The sequence below is a fragment of the Apis cerana genome, linkage group LG10, assembly GCF_029169275.1.
Source record: "Apis cerana isolate GH-2021 linkage group LG10, AcerK_1.0, whole genome shotgun sequence".
Classification (NCBI taxonomy): Eukaryota; Metazoa; Arthropoda; class Insecta; order Hymenoptera; family Apidae; genus Apis; species Apis cerana.
This window is the reverse complement of record NC_083861.1, coordinates 4,760,003-4,781,485: the sequence shown is the minus strand read 5'-3', so window position 1 is coordinate 4,781,485 and position 21,483 is coordinate 4,760,003. Positions and strand designations below refer to the sequence as shown.

Below are 21,483 nucleotides of genomic sequence, written 5' to 3'. Positions count from 1 at the left end.
ATTAGTCACTTTGTTCAATAAATTCAACCTGATGGGTCTCGATGCGTAGTCACCTCCCCGTGGGTGAGACCCGGTAATTGGCATCGCTTTTCATATTTTTCATTTAAAAAGATATCTTGATTTCCATTCGAAAATTGTTCGAAAAGCGATGGCAAGCCAAGAACTACGCACACCTTCAATCTAGTCTAAAATGACTTGTTTAAATTATTTTGATTAATAAGCAATGGATTAGATTGAAGGTACTAATAAAGTCTTTTACATTCGATGTAAATGACAAGATGCGCGCATCATAGATTTAAGTATAATATAAGATAGATTTAAGACTTAATATTAAGATTTAGATTTTTATTATAATTGATTATACTCGATGGAAATGATAAGATGCATGCATCTTAGATTTAGGTCTTAGTTTTTTAAATAATGTTAGATAGACATGAGATGTAAGACAGATGTAAGATAGATGTAAGATATATGTAAGATCGATGTAAGATATATGTAAGATCGATGTAAGATATATGTAAGATCGATGTAAGATATATGTAAGATCGATGTAAGATTGATGTAAGATCGATAAGACCTTTTTATAATTTCTTTTATTCGATGTTTCAATGGATATCAATGGCCATTGATTGACATCGGTGGACATCGCTGGATGACGTTGGACGACGTTGGACGAGATTGAACGACGTTGACGATGTTGGACGGCATGATAATGAACATACGACATAGATTTTAATTTCTTTGTTATAATTTCTTATATTCAATGTAAATCATAAGATGCATGCATCTTAGATTTAGGTCCTAGTATGATAAGTATAATATAAGATAGGTTTAAGATTTAGTATTAAGATCTAGAATAAGTTAATTTATGATTTCATCGATGGATATCGATGGACAACGTTGGACGTCGTTGGATCGCGAAAAGCAATATAGCGTACAGATTTTAATTTCCTTTTTCTAATTTCTTATATGTGATGTATCAATGGACGTCGGTGGACATTGGTAGGTATCGTTAGACGAAGTTGGACGATGTTGGATCACGATAATTATCATACGACATAGATTTTAATTTCTTTTTTTATATTTTCTTATATTTATATGTAATGATGGAGAATGCTGGATGGCGTTGGATCACGATAATCATTTTATTATAATTTGTTATATTTAATGTATCGATGGACAATCGATCGACGACGTTGGACCGTGTTTGATCACGATAATCAACATAGATATTAATTTCTCTTTTTTAAATTTCTTATATTCGATGTAACGATGGAGAATATTGGACAACGTTGGATCACGATAATCAATATACGATATAGCTTTTAATATGATTAGACTTCTTTATTATAATTTGTTATATTTGATGTATCGATGGACAATCGATCGACGACGTTGGACGATATTTGATCACGATAATCAACATACGACATAGATTTTAATTTCTTTTTTTAAAATTTCTTATATTCGATATAACCATGGAGAATGTTGAACGGCGTTAGATCACGATAATTAGCGATACGACATAGATTTTAATTTCTTTATTATAATTACTTGTATTCGATGTATCGATGGTAAACAATGGACATCGATGGACAACGTAGGACAACGTTGGATCACGATAGTCAATATAGAATACGGATTTTAATTTCCTTTTTATAATTTCTTATATTCGATGTAACGATGGAGAATATTGGACAACGTTGGATCACAATCAACATACGATATAGCTTTCAATATTATTAGGTTTCTTTATTATAATTACTTGTATTCGATGTATCGATGAAAAACAATGGACATCGATGGACAACGTTGGACGACGATGGATAAATCATTTACCAATTGTATCATATTTCTTTTCTACCTTTATGATTTAATTTATATATAATTAATTGTATCATTTAATGTATTAGTCATTTTGTTCAATAAATTCAACCTGATGGGTCTCGATGCGTAGTCACCTCCCCGTGGGTGAGACCCGGTAATTGGCATCGCTTTTCATATTTTTCATTTAAAAAGATATCTTGATTTCCATTCGAAAATTGTTCGAAAAGCGATGGCAAGCCAAGAACTACGCACACCTTCAATCTAGTCTAAAATGACTTGTTTAAATTATTTTGATTAATAAGCAATGGATTAGATTGAAGGTACTAATAAAGTCTTTTACATTCGATGTAAATGACAAGATGCGCGCATCATAGATTTAAGTATAATATAAGATAGATTTAAGACTTAATATTAAGATTTAGATTTTTATTATAATTGATTATACTCGATGGAAATGATAAGATGCATGTATCTTAGATTTAGGTCTTAGTTTTTTGAGTAATGTAAGATATATATAAGATGTAAGATATATGTAAGATCGATGTAAGATCGATGTAAGATCGATGTAAGATCGATGTAAGATCGATGTAAGATCGATGTAAGATCGATGTAAGATCGATGTAAGATTGATGTAAGATCGATGTAAAATAGATGTAAGGTTTTGTATTAAGATAGATGTAAGTTTTAGTATTAAGATCTAGTATAAGTTAAATTTAAGATATCATCGATGGACAACGTTGGACGACGATGGATAAATCATTTACCAATTGTATCATATTTCTTTTCTACCTTTAAGATTTAGTTTATAGATAATTAATTGTATCATTTAATGTACTGGTCACTTTGTTCAATAAATTCAACCTGATGGGTCTCGATGCGTAGTCACCTCCCCGTGGGTGAGACCCGGTAATTGGCATCGCTTTTCATATTTTTCATTTAAAAAGATATCTTGATTTCCATTCGAAAATTGTTCGAAAAGCGATGGCAAGCCAAGAACTACGCATACCTTCAATCTAGTCTAAAATGACTTGTTTAAATTATTTTGATTAATAAGCAATGGATTAGATTGAAGGTACTAATAAAGTCTTTTACATTCGATGTAAATGACAAGATGCGCGCATCTTAGATTTAAGTTCTAGTTTTAAGTATAATATAAGATAGATTTAAGATTTAATATTAAGACTTAGATTTTTATTATAATTGATTATAATCGATGTAAATGATAAGATGCATGCATCTTAGATTTAGATCCTAGTTTTTTGAATAATGTAAGATAAATGTAAGATGTAAGATAGATGTAAGATATATGTAAGATATATGTAAGATCGATGTAAGATCGATGTAAGATCGATGTAAGATTGATGTAAGATCGATGTAAAATAGATGTAAAATAGATGTAAGATTTAGTATTAAGATCTAGTATAAGTTAAATTTAATATTTCATCAATGGACGACGTTGGACGACATTGGATCACCATAATCAGCATACGACACAATTTTTAATTTTTTATAATTTCTTATATTCGATGTAAATCATAAGATGCATGCATCTTCAATTTAGGTCCTGGTTTTTAGAATTATGTAAGATAGATATAAGGTTTAAGATAGATGTCTTCAACGATGGACGACGTTGGACGACGATGGACAACGTTGGACTACGATGGATAAATCATTTACCAATTGTATCATATTTCTTTTCTACCTTTAAGATTTAGTTTATATATAATTAATTGTATCATTTAATGTATTAGTCACTTTGTTCAATAAATTCAACCTGATGGGTCTCGATGCGTAGTCACCTCCCGTGGGTGAGACCCGGTAATTGGCATCGCTTTTCATATTTTTCATTTAAAAAGATATCTTGATTTCCATTTGAAAATTGTTCGAAAAGCGATGGCAAGCCAAGAACTACGCACACCTTCAATCTAGTCTAAAATAACTTCTTTAAATTATTATTGATTAATAAGCAATGGATTAGATTGAAGGTACTAATAAAGTCTTTTACATTCGATGTAAATGACAAGATGCGCGCATCATAGATTTAAGTATAATATAAGATAGATTTAAGACTTAATATTAAGATTTAGATTTTTATTATAATTGATTATACTCGATGGAAATGATAAGATGCATGCATCTTAGATTTAGGTCTTAGTTTTTGAGTAATGTAAGATAGATATAAGATGTAAGATATATGTAAGATCGATGTAAGATCGATGTAAGATCGATGTAAGATTGATGTAAGATCGATGTAAAATAGATGTAAGGTTTTGTATTAAGATAGATGTAAGTTTTAGTATTAAGATCTAGTATAAGTTAAATTTAAGATATCATCGATGGACAACGTTGGACGACGATGGATAAATCATTTACCAATTGTATCATATTTCTTTTCTACCTTTAAGATTTAGTTTATAGATAATTAATTGTATCATTTAATGTACTCGTCAATTTGTTCAATAAATTCAACCTGATGGGTCTCGATGCGTAGTCACCTCCCCGTGGGTGAGACCCGGTAATTGGTATCGCTTTTCATATTTTTCATTTAAAAAGATATCTTGATTTCCATTCGAAAATTTTTCGAAAAGCGATGCCAAGCCAAGAACTACGCACACCTTCAGTCTAGTCTAAAATGACTTGTTTAAATTATTTTGATTAATAAGCAATGGATTAGATTGAAGGTACTAATAAAGTCTTTTACATTCGATGTAAATGACAAGATGCGCGCATCATAGATTTAAGTATAATATAAGATAGATTTAAGACTTAATATTAAGATTTAGATTTTTATTATAATTGATTATACTCGATGGAAATGATAAGATGCATGTATCTTAGATTTAGGTCTTAGTTTTTTGAATAATGTTAGATAGACATAAGATGTAAGACAGATGTAAGATAGATGTAAGATATATGTAGGATCGATGTAAGATTGATGTAAGATCGATGTAAAATAGATGTAAGATCGATGTAAAATAGATGTAAGATTTAGTATTAAGATCTAGTATAAGTTAAATTTAATATTTCATCAATGGACGACGTTGGACGACATTGGATCACCATAATCAGCATACGACACAATTTTTAATTTTTTATAATTTCTTATATTCGATGTAAATCATAAGATGCATGCATCTTCAATTTAGGTCCTGGTTTCTAGAATTATGTAAGATGGATATAAGGTTTATGATAGATGTAAGAAATATGTAAGATCGATGTAAGATAGATGTAAGGTTTTGTATTAAGATAGATGTAAGTTTTAGTATTAAGATCTAGTATAAGTTATATTTAAGATATCATCGATGGACAGCGTTGGACGACGATGGATAAATCATTTACCAATTGTATCATATTTCTTTTCTACCTTTAAGATTTAATTTATATATAATTAATTGTATCATTTAATGTATTAGTCACTTTGTTCAATAAATTCAACCTGATGGGTCTCGATGCGTAGTCACCTCCCCGTGGGTGAGACCCGGTAATTGGCATCGCTTTTCATATTTTTCATTTAAAAAGATATCTTGATTTCCATTCGAAAATTTTTCGAAAAGCGATGCCAAGCCAAGAACTACGCACACCTTCAATCTAGTCTAAATATGATTGCTTTAAATTATTCTAATTAACTGTCTATGGACTAGATTGAAGGTACTAATAAAATCTGTACAAGGTTATTCTGGTTAATTTTTTCTTGTATTTGTATAATTTTTTAAGAAAATTTTAGCAATTTTATCTTTTTTCTCTTTTTTCTCTTTTTTTAAATAAGACCAGAATGTCTTTGAATATTAGTTAATAAACGAATATTAAATTATTATTATTAAGGACATTATTTATATCCGTATCAAGATACTCTTCTCAACTTAAAGCGAAAAATAAGATTCTTAATTCTTTGATATATCTTTCGTTTTATTTTTCATCTCAGGTGGTTTCATGTGGTCCTTCGAATCGTTTCTTACTTTTTTCTTCAATTTATCCTCATTTCTATCTTCGTTTGTTGTTTCTTTTTATTTATTTCAAGTTATTGTCAATCACATGTAACGCAACAGTGGCAAGAGTTGTTAGATTAGTACTTTACTTCCAGTGGTCAGTCAAAGGTCCGCGCTCTGATCGATTGGTACCACCGAGTACTCGATCAGAGTTAGGTCTTACGGTAGAACAATGTCTTTGTTAGCCAACACAGGTGGTCGAGGATCTTCCTCGTTCCTTCCTGTGTTGCTGGGACAAATATCTTCTTCTGTTAGGCCGCTGTCGTAACTTTTGATTGATAATTGGCAAGTATCGTCTATTCAGCGATTCTCCACTGATGTAAGTCGTAACATGAGAATGACAATGATTTATAGGATATTCCTCTTTTTCAATTATTTTGTTATTTTTATCGATGACGTGTCTTACGTTTTTCTTCAATATTTATTTCTATTTCGTTTTGCTCTTCGTTTTGAACATTACAATTTTCTTTTAATTAAATAATAAATTACTTGAAAAAATTTTTCTATTTTTGCTGTAAGTTGATCAAGAAGAGTATTCTTGATATCTTGAAAATAGATTTAAGATTTAATATTAAGATTTAAATTATAATATTTGCATTGTAATTTATTATATTTCGATAAGATGCGTTTTTAGACGTAAGTCGTAGTTTTAAGTGTAATATAAGATAGATTTAAGATTTAGTATTAAGATTTAGATTTTGATTATAATTGATTATACTCGATGTAAATGATAAGATACATGTATCTTAGATTTAGGTCCTAGGCTTTAAGTATAGTATAAGATAGATTTAAGATTTAGAATTAAGACTTAATTTTAATATATTCATTGTAATTTATTATATTTCGATAAGATGCGTGCGTTTTAGACGTAAGTCCTAGTATTAAGTATAAAATAAGGTAGATTTAATATTTAATATTATGGTCTAGAATAAATTAAATTAAGATTTCATCGTTGGACATCGTTGGATGGCGTTGGACGGCGTTGAATCACGATGATCAATATAGGATAATGATTTTAATTTCCTTTTTATAATTTTTTATATTCGATGTTTCAGTGGACATCAATGGACATTGATTGACATTACTGGACAACGTTGCACGACATTGGACGACGCTGGGCGACGATGGACGACGCTGGGCGACGATGGACAACGCTGGACAACGATGGACGACGCTGGACAACGATGGACGACGCTGGACAACGATGGACGACGCTGGACAACGATAGATGACGCTGGATGGCGTTGAATCACGATGATCAACATAGAATAATGATTTTAATATCCTTTTTATAATTTCTTATATTCGATGTTTCAGTAGACATCAATGGACATCGATTGACATTAGTGGACAACGTTGCACGACGCTGGACAACGTTGCACGACGCTGGACGACGTTGCACGACATTGGACGACGGTGGACGACAGTGGACGACGCTGGGCGACACTGGACAACGTTGCACGACGCTGGACAACGTTGCACGACGCTGGACAACGTTGCACGACGCTGGACAACGTTGCACGACGCTGGACGACGTTGCACGACATTGGACGACGTTGCACGACATTGGACGACGTTGCACGACATTGGACGACGTTGCACGACATTGGACGACGTTGCACGACATTGGACGACGCTGGACAACGTTGCACGACGCTGGACAACGTTGCACGACGCTGGACGACGTTGCACGACATTGGACGACGGTGGACGACATTGGACGACGCTGGGCGACGATGGACGACGCTGGGCGACGATGGACGACGCTGGGCGACGATGGACGACGCTGGGCGACGCTGGACAACGTTGCACGACATTGGACGACGCTGGACAACGTTGCACGACATTGGACGACGCTGGACAACGTTGCACGACGCTGGACAACGTTGCACGACGCTGGACGACGTTGCACGACATTGGACGACGTTGCACGACATTGGACGACGTTGCACGACATTGGACGACGTTGCACGACATTGGACGACGCTGGACAACGTTGCACGACGCTGGACAACGTTGCACGACGCTGGACGACGTTGCACGACGCTGGACGACGTTGCACGACATTGGACGACGTTGCACGACGTTGGACGACGTTGCACGACATTGGACGACGCTGGACAACGTTGCACGACGCTGGACAACGTTGCACGACGCTGGACGACGTTGCACGACATTGGACGACGTTGCACGACGCTGGACGACGTTGCACGACGCTGGACGACGTTGCACGACGCTGGACGACGTTGCACGACATTGGACGACGTTGCACGACATTGGACGACGCTGGACAACGTTGCACGACGCTGGACAACGTTGCACGACGCTGGACGACGTTGCACGACGCTGGACGACGTTGCACGACGCTGGACGACGTTGCACGACATTGGACGACGTTGCACGACGCTGGACGACGTTGCACGACATTGGACGACGTTGCACGACATTGGACGACGTTGCACGACATTGGACGACGCTGGGCGACGATGGACGACGCTGGGCGACGATGGACGACGCTGGGCGACGATGGACGACGCTGGGCGACGATGGACGACGCTGGGCGACGATGGACGATGCCGGACAACGATGGACGATGCTGGATGGTGTTGAATCACGATGATCAACATAGAATAATGATTTTAATATCCTTTTTATAATTTCTTATATTCGATATTTCAGTGGACATCAATGGACATCGATGGACATCGATGAACAACGAAGTGACGTTGGATCGCGAAAATCTCTATAGTACAGATTTTAATTTCCTTTTTCTAATTTCTTATTTTCGATCAGTGGACATCGATGGATATCGGTGGACATGGGTAGATATTGTTGAACGACGTTAGGTGATGGTGATCAACATAAGATAATGATTTTAATTTCCTTTCTATAATTTCATATATTCGTTGTATGGATGAATATTGATTGACAACGTTGGATGACGATTGGATGATATTGATTGAACGATGTTGGATCACGATAATCAGTATACGACAGATGTAATTTTTTTTTTACAATTTCTTACATTCAATGTAACTATGGACAATATTGAACGAGATTTGATCACGTTAATCAACATACGACATAGCTTTTAATACGATTAGATTTCTTTTTTATAATTTCTTATATTCGACGTAAATCATAAGATGCGAGAGTTTTAGATTTAATTCCTAGTTTTAAGTATAACATTTTTTAGGATAGATTTAAGATTTAATATTGAAATTCAGAATAAGTTAATTTAAGATTTCATCGATGCATATCGATGGACAACGTTGGACGTCGTTGGATCACAATAATTACCATACGATATAGATTTTTAATTTTTTTATAATTTATAATGATTTCAATTTCATTATTATAATTTCTTATATTCGATGTAAATCATAAGATGCATGCATCTTAGATTTAAGTATTAGTTTTAAGTATTAGTTTTAAGCATAATATAAGATAGATGTAATATTTAGTATTAAGATTTATAAATAACTAATTGTATTATTTCAATTGTATTATTCAATTTGTTCAATAAATTCCACCTGATGGGTCTCGATGCGTAGTCACCTCCCCGTGGGTGAGACCCGGTAATTGGCATCGCTTTTCATATTTTTCATTTAAAAAGATATCTTGATTTCCATTCCATTTCCAAAATTTTTCGAAAAGCGATGGCAAGCCAAGAACTACGCATACCTTCAATCTAGTCTAAAATGATTGCTTTAAATTATTTTGATTAATAAGCAATGGATTAGATTGAAGATACTAATAAAGTCTTTTACATTCGATGTAAACGACAAGATGTGCGCATCTTAGATTTAAGTTCTAGTTTTAAGTATAATATAAGATAGATTTAAGATTTAATATTAAGACTTAGATTTTTATTATAATTGATTATAATCGATGTAAATGATAAGATGCATGCATCTTAGATTTAGGCCCTAGTTTTTTGATTAATGTAAGATAAATATAAGATGTAAGATATATGTAAGATATATGTAAGATCGATGTAAAATCGATGTAAGATAGATATAAGATTTAGTATTAAGATCTAGTATAAGTTAAATTTAAGATTTCATCGATTGGACGACGTTGGACATCGTTGGATATCGCTGCATATCATTGGATGACGTTGGACGTGGAATCACGATGATTAACATAGGATAATGAGTTTAATTTCCTTTTTATAATTTCTTATATTCGATGTATCAATGGACATTGAATGACATCAGTTGGATATCGCTGGGCATCGTTGGACATTGTTGGACGTCGTTGGATATCGATTGACATCGTTAGATAAAAAGCATTTAATTTCCTTTTTCGAATTTCTTATATTCGATGTATCAATGAACATCGTTGGACGACGTTGGATCACGATAATCAGTATAGAATACGGATTTTAATTTTTTTTTATAATTTCGTATATTCGATGTAACGATGGAAAATGTTGGACGGCGTTGGATCACGATAATCAACATACGATATAGTTTTTAATATTATTAGATTTCTTTATTATATTTTGTTATATTCGATGTATCGATGAAAAACAATGGACATCGATGGACAACGTTGGACGATATTTGATCACGATAATCAGTATACGACATAGATTTTAATTTCTTTTTTTATAATTTCTTACATTCGATGTAACGATGGACAATGTTGGACGGCGTTGGATCACGATAATCAGCATACAACATAAATTTTAATTTTTTTCTTTATAATTTTATATATATGATGTAACGATGGAAAACAATGGGCATCGATAGACAACGTAGGACAATGTTGTTCACGATAATCACGATAATCAATATAGGATAACCATTATAGGATTTCAATTTCTTTTTTATAATTTCTTATATTTAACGTAACGATAGCCACTATTGGACGGCGTTGGATCACGATAATCAACATGCGATATAGTTTTTAATATTATTAAATTTCTTTATTATAATTTGTTATATTCGATGTATCGATGGACAACGAGGGACATCGATGGACGACGTTGGACGATGATTAATCACGATAATCAGCATACAACATAAATTTTAATTTCTTTCATTATAATATCATATATTTGATGTAACGATGGAAAATAATGGGCATAGATAAATAACGTAGGACAATATTGTATCACGATAATCAATATAGGATACTCATTGTAGGATTTTAATTTCTTTTTTATAATTTCTTATATTTAATGTAACGATAGTCAATGTTGGACGGCGTTGGATCACGATAATCAACATGCGATATATTTTTAATATTATTAGATTTCTTAATTATAATTTGTTATATTCGATGTATCGATGGACAACGATGGACATCGATCAACGACGTTGGACGATATTTGATCACGATAATCAGTATACGACATAGATTCTAATTTCTTTTTTTATAATTTCTTACATTCGACGTAACGATGGACAATTTTGGACGGCGTTGGATAAATCATTTACCAATTGTATCATATTTCTTTTCTACCTTTAAGATTTAGTTTATATATAATTAATTGTATCATTTAATGTATTAGTCACTTTGTTCAATAAATTCAACCTGATGGGTCTCGATGCGTAGTCACCTCCCCGTGGGTGAGACCCGGTAATTGGCATCGCTTTTCATATTTTTCATTTAAAAAGATATCTTGATTTCCATTCGAAAATTTTTCGAAAAGCGATGGCAAGCCAAGAACTACGCACACCTTCAATCTAGTCTAAAATGACTTGTTTAAATTATTTTGATTAATAAGCAATGGATTAGATTGAAGGTACTAATAAAGTCTTTTACATTCGATGTAAATGACAAGATGCGCGCATCATAGATTTAAGTATAATATAAGATAGATTTAAGATTTAATATTAAGACTTTTAGATTTTTATTATAATTGATTATACTCGATGTAAATGATAAGATACATGCATCTTAGATTTAGGTTCTAACTTTAAGTATAATGTAAAATAGGTTTAAGATTTAGAAATAAGACTTAATTTTAATATATTCATTGTAATTTATTATATTTCGATAAGATGCGTTTTAGACGTAAGTCTTAGTTTTAAGTATAAAGTAAGATAGATTTAAGATTTAGTATTAAGATCTAGAATAAGTTAATTGAAGACATCATCGATGGACAACGTTGGATCACGATAATCAATATATGACATAGATTTTTAATTTTTTTGTTATAATTTTGTTATATTCGATGTAAATCGTAAAATGCGTGCGTTTTAGACGTACTAGGACTTGTAAGTCCTAGTTTTAAGTGTAAAATAAGATAGATTTAAGATTTAATATTAAGATTTAGAATAAGTTAGTTTAAGACTTTATCGATGGACAACGTTGGACGACGTTGGACGACGTTGGATCACGAGAATCAACATACGACATAGATTTTTAATTCTTTTGTTACAATTTTTTATATTCGATGTAAATGATAAGATGCGAGCGTTTTAAGTTCTAGTTTTAAGTATAATATTTTTTAGGTTAGATTTAAGATTTAGTATTAAAATTTAGAATAAGTTAGTTTAAGACTTCATCGATGGACAACGTTGGACGTCGTTGGATCACTATAATCATATATCATACGACATAGATTTTAATTTGTTATAATTTCTTATATTCGATGTAAATCATAAGATACATACATCTTAGATTTAGATTTAGATTTAGGAATAATGTAAGATAGATGTAAGATAGATGTAAAATAGATTATTTTAAGATAAATGTAATATAGATGTAAGTTAGATATAAGATTTAGTATTAAGATCTAGTATAAGTTAAATTTAACATATCATCGATGGACAACGTTGGACTACGATGGATAAATCATTTACCAATTGTATCATATTTCTTTTCTATGTACAAGATCTGATTTGTAGATAATTAATTGTATTATTTAATGTACTGGTCACTTTGTTCAATAAATTCAACCTGATGGGTCTCGATGCGTAGTCACCTCCCCGTGGGTGAGACCCGGTAATTGGCATCGCTTTTCTTATTTTTCATTTAAAAAAAATGTCTTGACTTCCATTCGAAAATTTTTCGAAAAGCGATGGCAAGCCAAGAACTACGCACATCTGCAGTGTTGTCTTGAAAATATAATTGTCTTTAATTATTAAAAAAAGTAACCATTAAATCTTATTTTATAGTGTAATTTAAAAAAATATATGTGATTTGTTATATTTAGTATATTTTTCAATAAATAAATTAGAATAAAAATTCTAAATTTATTAAATTATTCATTCTATAAATCTATTCGGTGTTATTTTATACTTATTTTTCGCATAAAATAATAAGAAATAATTTTTAACATAATATTAAATCGCAAATTGATATTATAAAATACAGAATTTTTCTTTATTTCGTAAAAATATATATATTAATTATTATATATATTTTAATATGTTGTTAAATTCATAAATTAATTATAAAAATATAAAAATTGTTATCAAATTCATAAATTAACGATAAATTAACAGTAAAAGTATAAAAATTAATCAATCATTGATTAATATATTCGAAAAGTTTATTTTGATATAATCGGAAAAGGTCGTATATTTTCGTTCGACTTCGGCTCAGGCGCTCGTATAAATACGGGACAGAACGGGCGCGCGCAATCATTTCCTATCGAACTCGCGTCGCGTTAACATCGAAATCATAACACTTTAACTGAAAATTTATAACATTGAGAATAATTTATTATTATTTATTCATATTATTATTATATAACATATTATTATAATACACACATTTTTTCTTTTTTACATTTACTTTTTATTTTATTTAATTTTTAATTTTTAATTAACATTAATTATATATTTTTCAATTAATTTATTTGATTTAAATTTTAATTTTTAATTTTTAATTTTTAATTTTTAATTTTTAATTTTTAATTTTTAAATTTTTAATTTACTTTTAATTTATCTTTCAATTTCTATTTCAAACTTTAAATATTTGCTTTTTAATTTTTTTTAATTTTATTTAATTTTATTTTCAATTCACTTTAACTTTTAATTTTAATTTTTAAATTTTATTTTAATTTTGGTTAAAATTTTTAATTTGATTTAATTTTCAATATTTAGTTTTTATTTCAAAATTTTGATTTGATTTAATTTTCAATCTTTAATTTTTATTTCAAAATTTTAATTTGATTTATATTTTAATTTATAATTTTCTTTTAATTTTATATTTAACATTTAATTTGTTATAATATTATATAAATTTTAATTTGATTTATATTTTAATTTATAATTTTCTTTTAATTTTATATTTAACATTTAATTTATTATAATATTATATAAATTTTAATTTGATTTAATTTTCAATTTTTAATTTTTATTTCAAAATTTTAATTTGATTTATATTTTAATTTTTAATTTTCTTTTAATTTTATATTTAACCTTTAATTTGTTTTAATATTTAATTTGTTATAATATTATATAAATAATGACAAATTAAATATTAAAACAAATTAAATGTTAAATATAAAATTATTTATATAATAAATATATAATAATTATGTGGGTCTCGACGTAGTCACCTCCTCGTTGGTGAGACCCGGTAATTGGCATCGGTTTTCGTTTTATATTATTTGATCAAATTATTAGAAATATCACATTAAAAATATTGTATTAAAACTATATTAGAATGATTAGTTTTTGAAAACTGATGCCAAGCTAAGAACTACACTAGTTTTAAGTTTAAGTTTAAGTTTAAGTTTAAGTTTTTGTTATTGTATCTTTAACTTGTAAAATTTTGATTATTTTGCAAGAAATTTCGAAAATTTATAATTCGCGACATCATTTATTATAATTGATTATAATCTAAATTTTGATAGCGAACAATTATAACGTAATTTTTCCAAATTATTCAAATAATTTTCCAAATTTTTCTAAATAATTCATAAAAATTTTTGAATGTTAAAAAGTATCTTAGAACTCATAGCAGTATTTTCTTAAACAAATGTTTGAAACGAAAAAGAAAAAAAAGGAAAAATATCGAATATTTTACTTTTTTTTCCACCCTATCCCTCCCTTATTATGCAATTTTATTTTCAGTAAATTTTTGTTACCGCGCGCGATCAGTAGAGTCAGTGTTTGCTTTCGTAAAAGTTTTTTTAAATTCTTTAACGAATAACGCGAAATTAGAATCAGTGTTTGTTCGCCGAATTTAATTTTTAACCGGTCGCGTTAAAAGACTACGCGTTTAGAGTCAGTGCTTCTCTCAAGAAAATACGGCGGTCATCCATCACGCGAAGAGGTAATTATCTATATCATTTTATTTAAATTCTTATTTTTTTATCTCAATATAAATCATTAGATTTTTAATTTTTAAATTTAGAATTCAATTTTCAATAATCTGGATTATGTTTTAAATTATGTTGTTTCTTTTTTTGTTACAGATATTTCCTAACATCCCCCTGCCAATATTCTTCGCATCTAATGGTGAGTCGCATGCATTTATGTTCCTCCGGTCACTCAATCATGTCGTAGGACGAAAGGTCCGAATCGACACGAGTGATTGGTTGTATACGTAGATTTTTGCAACGGGCATAGTGACCACGGATATATTTATTATATCCGTGAGTAGTAACATTTTCTGTGTTTTATTTATTAGCTCAGGCTAGATCTTCTTGCACATCGCGTTTCTCAAATACTAATAAACTAAAAATTTTCTTTTCTTTTTTACATTTCGCTTTATATTATAATATATTTTAATTATTCGATTTTCAATTTTCAACAATCATATGATACAAAATATAAAATTTTAAATTTTAGTTCCTTCGTATACGAAAATGTGTAAGAAGATATATCGCGACAGGTAGATTTCGGAATCAAAACAATAATATTGAACATTGTGTTTCTAATTTCTAATTCGAAACTATGTTTTGATGAAGGAATCGCCTGAGGTATTAATGTTAATTAATTATTAATGTTAACTTTAATTTTTCAATTCAATTAGTTTATTTTGCATTTAGTATTTCTTGTTGTAAATAAATTTCTTATTTATTTTTCTTTTGCTTTATTATTATATAGATATTATATAGATATAACTTTAATAAAATTAGAGTCATTGAATAAAATTTAAAGTAAAAATAGATGATGAAATAAAGAATATTAGTCCGTTAGAGAAAAAATAGATATTTATAATATTTTTTTAGTTTAGGATTTTCAGGTTTAACCCCTTCCGTGTCTATTGCCACGATCTCACTCACGTGCCCAGGTGTTACTTGGGTGAGAGAGAGGCAATAGGCATGATGACTATAGTTTATAAGTTTTTAACGGCGACTGACGATAAGTTAGTGATCGTGCACGACGTATTTTCCACATTGTGTGTGTTTGCGATTAGGCTGTGGAATTGCGTCGTTACGATTCTCATTTTTATTTATTATATTATCAATTATACGATTTACAATTTTGTTAATATTATCATAAAATTATAAATTGTAAATTGATACCAATTATTAAATTTTAGTAATGCCATTTTTATTGATAATTAAAATCGAGATAGATACGATTTTTGTCGCGATTCACGCAATGATCATTAGCCATCGTCAGTCGATTTCAGGAAAAGGTACGTAAATTTAGAGTGTGAAAGTAGTATCAAACTCGGGTGTCGGAGGCGTCCCGGGACGTTCTCCCTAGTGTAGGCTTTTGCACCCGGGTGTAATGTGTGAGAACCGTGGAGTGGGTGTGTTGGTGTGATTGTTTTGCCATTTTTAAATATAGCGCTAGGTAGGATAGGTAGTATACTTTCTGGTGTGCATGTTAATTATAAGTAGGCAGGGCCGGGCAGGTTGTCACAGTCTCTGGTCGGGTAGGCGCGTTTTCGCGTGACAACCTGTTTCAGGAAATACAATTTGAAAAATCGAGAGTGGAGCTGAGATGAGTGATCATCGATGACCACTCGTTTCTGGTTTTACTTATATCGATTTTTCGAATTTCGCGGTCGCGGTCGCGAAGTGGGCGAAACGAACGTGCGCTCGAGATTCTGCGCATGTGCGGACAATGGTCAGTAATGACTATTGGTCGTCCATGTGCACTCAGCTTTCGCGATTTAGTCTATTTTTTTTCTTTTTTTTTTTTTTGCGATTAGGAAATCTCGAGCCTAGATTTAAGTTTCAGCGGGCATCGCGCCCGAAGGAGGAAGACCGAAGAGGCCTCGACAAACTGTCACGAAGAGGGGCTGCAACGAATGGTTTCTCATTTTTTGGATCTTGTCTGGATCCAAAGAATGGGAAGTCATTGTTACTACTTTGTCACTATGCTCGTTTTAGAATCAGTAGTAGTAGTAGTAGTAGTAGTAGTAGTATTTATGGCCGATGAGAATTCCGGTCCAACGTACAATCATCATGGGCAAATGGGCAATCGCGATTTTTTAATTAGTGTTGCGACAAATAAATTACGGTTTGCATTAAAGTTGCGAAATAATGATCGTGTTTGATTTAGTGTTGCGTTTAATGAGACATCGCGATTTTTTTTAATAATTTTAATTTTAATAATACAATTTTTTATAAAAAGTAATATTAAAGAATTTTACGTTTATTTTATTCCAAATTTTAATTATAGAGATATTAGATATTAGATTTCAATTCATTTGCATTTGTATTAAATTCATTTTAAGAATTAGTGTTGCGTTGAAAAGTAATCGCGTTTTTGAAAATAGTGTTGCGTCAAAAAATAATCGCGTTTTTGAAAGTAGTGTTGCGCTAAGAAATGATCGCGTTTTTAAAAGTAGTGTTGCGTTTATAAAATGCCCATGATTCTTCCACTAATATTGTGGAAGTGATCCTGTTTTGGGATCATAAAATGCAGTTGCAAGAGCTGCAAAAATGTGGTCCTACTTTTGGATCACAAAGTGGGAAAACGGGCAATCGCGATTTTTTAATTAGTGTTGCGACAAATAAATTACGGTTTGCATTAGTGTTGCGAATAACAATCGCGTTTGCTTTAGTGTTGCGTTTTATGAGACATCGCGATTTTTTTTTAATAATTTTAATCATTATTAAATTTAATAATATAATTTTTTTTAAATAGTAGTATTAAAAAATTTTATGTTTATTTTATTTTATTTTATTTTAGTTTTAATTAGAGATATTAACTTTCAATTCATTTGCATTTATATTAAATTCATTTTAAGAATTAGTGTTGCGTTGAAAAATAATCGCGTTTTTGAAAATAGTGTTGCGCTATAAAATGATCGCGTTTTTGAAAGTAGTGTTGCGTTTATAAAATGCCCATATTCTTCCACTAACATTGTGGAAATGATCCTGTTTTTGGATCACAAGTGTGGTCCTTATAGCCTTTTTTGGCTATAATTTTTTTTCAGCGCCCCTAATTATTACAGCATTTGTTAATGAAAATACTGCTAAAAAATTTATTCATTTGAATTTTAAACTCTCGTACTATTACATAAAATTGTTTGCATTATGCAATAAGAACATTAATTTATTTAATATTATAAATTAATATTCTTATTACGATATATTGATACAAACAGTTGATTTATTTGGAACAAATGACAAATAATTATTCGTTGTCAAAATTAAAATTAAATTTTTCTACTATTTCCCTAAAATTAAATAAAATTTGTTAGTATTTTTGCATTTTTAATTATGAAACAATTGAATAAATATTCGGAATTCCTGCGTGAAATATCAAAATAAAATTTCTAATTTATTCTATATGTAATTTTTAAGATATCTTCGATTAAATTTAAACTTAAATTTAAGATTTAAATAAATTTTAAGTCTTAAATTTAAGTCTTAGATTTAAGTTTAATGTAAGATAGACATTTAAATTAAGTCTTAAATTTAAGTCTTAGGTTTAAGTTTAATGTAAAATAGACATTTAAATTAAGTTTATTGTAAGCACATTTCGTAAGATGATACGCTCCTTAACATAAAATCAACTCTATATATACAAACATTCATTCATAAATATTTTCAATCCCTTTACTTTTTTTCTTTTTCTATTTCTTTTTTTTTTTACTTTGTTAAATAAGAGCGTATCTTTAGTACGGATGATGCCAGTAGGATATATAAATCATAGATTTAAGATGTAGTATTAAGAATATAGATTAAGTTAGATGAACGATGATAGATAATTTATTTACCAATTGTATCACATTTCTTTTCTATGTACAAGATCTGATTTGTAGATAATTAATTGTATTATTTAATGTACTGGTCACTTTGTTCAATAAATTCAACCTGATGGGTCTCGATGCGTAGTCACCTCCCCGTGGGTGAGACCCGGTAATTGGCATCGCTTTTCATACTTTTCATTTAAAAAGATATCTTCATTTCCATTCGAAAATTTTTCGAAAAGCGATGGCAAGCCAAGAACTACGCACACCTTCAATCTAGTCTAAAATGATTACTTTAAATTATTTTGATCAATTAACAATGGATTAGACTGAAGGTACTAATAAAGTCTTTTACATTCGATGTAAATGACAAGATGCGCGCATCTTAGATTTAGGTCCTAGTTTTAAGTATAGTATAAGATAGGTTTAAGATTTAGAATTAAGATTTAATTTTACTATATTCATCATAATTTATTATATTTCGATAAGATGCGTACGTTTTAGATGCAAGCATTAAGTATAAAATAAGATAGATTTAAGATTTAGTATTAAAACTTAGATTTTTATTATAATTGATTATACTCGATGTAAATGATAAGATGCATGCATCTTAGATTTAGGTTCTAGTTTTTTGAATAATGTAAGATAGATATAAGATGTAAGATATATATAAGATATATATATAAAATAGACCTAAGATTTAGTATTAAGATCTAGTATAAGTTAAATTTAGGATTTCATCGATGGACATCGCTGGACATCGCTGGACATCGTTGGACGACATTGGACGTCAGTGGACGACATTGGACGACATTGGACGACATTAGACGACATTAGACAATGTGGGATCACGATGATTAACATAGCATAATGATTACAATTTCCTTTTTATAATTTCTTATATTCGATGTATCGATGGATATCAAATGATATGGTTGGACATCGTTGGACATCGTTGGACATCGCATGATATCGTTGGAGATCGTTGGATATTGTTGGACGTCGTTGCATGTCTATTGATATCGTTGGATAAAAAAATGTAATTTCCTTTTTCTGATTTCTTATATACGATATATCAATGAACATCGTTGGACGGCGTTGGATCACGATAATCAACATACGATATAGTTTTTAATATTATTAGATTTCTTTATTATATTTTGTTATATTCGATGTATCGATGGACAACGAGGGACATCGATGGACGACGTTGGACGATGATTAATCACGATAATCAGCATACAACATAAATTTTAATTTCTTTCATTATAATATCATATATTTGATGTAACGATGGAAAATAATGGGCATAGATAAATAACGTAGGACAATATTGTATCACGATAATCAATATAGGATACTCATTGTAGGATTTTAATTTCTTTTTTATAATTTCTTATATTTAATGTAACGATAGTCAATGTTGGACGGCGTTGGATCACGATAATCAACATGCGATATATTTTTAATATTATTAGATTTCTTAATTATAATTTGTTATATTCGATGTATCGATGGACAACGATGGACATCGATCAACGACGTTGGACGATATTTGATCACGATAATCAGTATACGACATAGATTCTAATTTCTTTTTTTATAATTTCTTACATTCGACGTAACGATGGACAATTTTGGACGGCGTTGGATTATGGTAATCAACATAAGATATAGCTTTTAAAATGATTAGATTTCTTCATTATAATTTGTTATATTCGACGTAAATCATAAGATGCATGCATCTTAAATTTAGGTCCTACTTTTTTGAATAATATAAGATAGATGTAAGATAAATAAAAGATAGACGTAAGATAAATGTAAAATAGATGTATGATAGATGTAAGATTTAGTATTAGATATAATAGATGTAAGATTATAGATCTAGTATAAGTTAAACTTAAGTCTTCAACGATGGACGACGTTGGACGACGATGGACGATGTTGGACGACAATGGATAAATCATTTACCAATTGTATCATATTTCTTTTCTACCTTTAAGATTTAGTTTATATATAATTAATTGTATCATTTAATGTATTAGTCACTTTGTTCAATAAATTCAACCTGATGGGTCTCGATGCGTAGTCACCTCCCCGTGGGTGAGACCCGGTAATTGGCATCGCTTTTCATATTTTTCATTTAAAAAGATATCTTGATTTCCATTCGAAAATTGTTCGAAAAGCGATGGCAAGCCAAGAACTACGCACACCTTCAATCTAGTCTAAAATGACTTGTTTAAATTATTTTGATTAATAAGCAATGGATTAGATTGAAGGTACTAATAAAGTCTTTTACATTCGATGTAAATGACAAGATGCGCGCATCATAGATTTAAGTATAATATAAGATAGATTTAAGACTTAATATTAAGATTTAGATTTTTATTATAATTGATTATACTCGATGGAAATGATAAGATGCATGCATCTTAGATTTAGGTCTTAGTTTTTTAAATAATGTTAGATAGACATGAGATGTAAGACAGATGTAAGATAGATGTAAGATATATGTAAGATCGATGTAAGATATATGTAAGATCGATGTAAGATATATGTAAGATCGATGTAAGATATATGTAAGATCGATGTAAGATTG

At 30.3% G+C, this 21,483-nt stretch overlaps 1 long non-coding RNA gene across 1 annotated transcript; it reads left to right on the top strand.

Annotated features, from left to right (window-relative positions):
• The first annotated feature begins 14,319 nt into the window (after positions 1–14,319).
• On the top strand, positions 14,320–20,957 carry LOC133666837 (uncharacterized). Its single transcript, XR_009831559.1, has 2 exons — positions 14,320–15,056; positions 15,199–20,957. It is a non-coding gene; the product is annotated as an uncharacterized LOC133666837 (long non-coding RNA).
• The last annotated feature ends 526 nt before the right edge of the window (positions 20,958–21,483 follow it).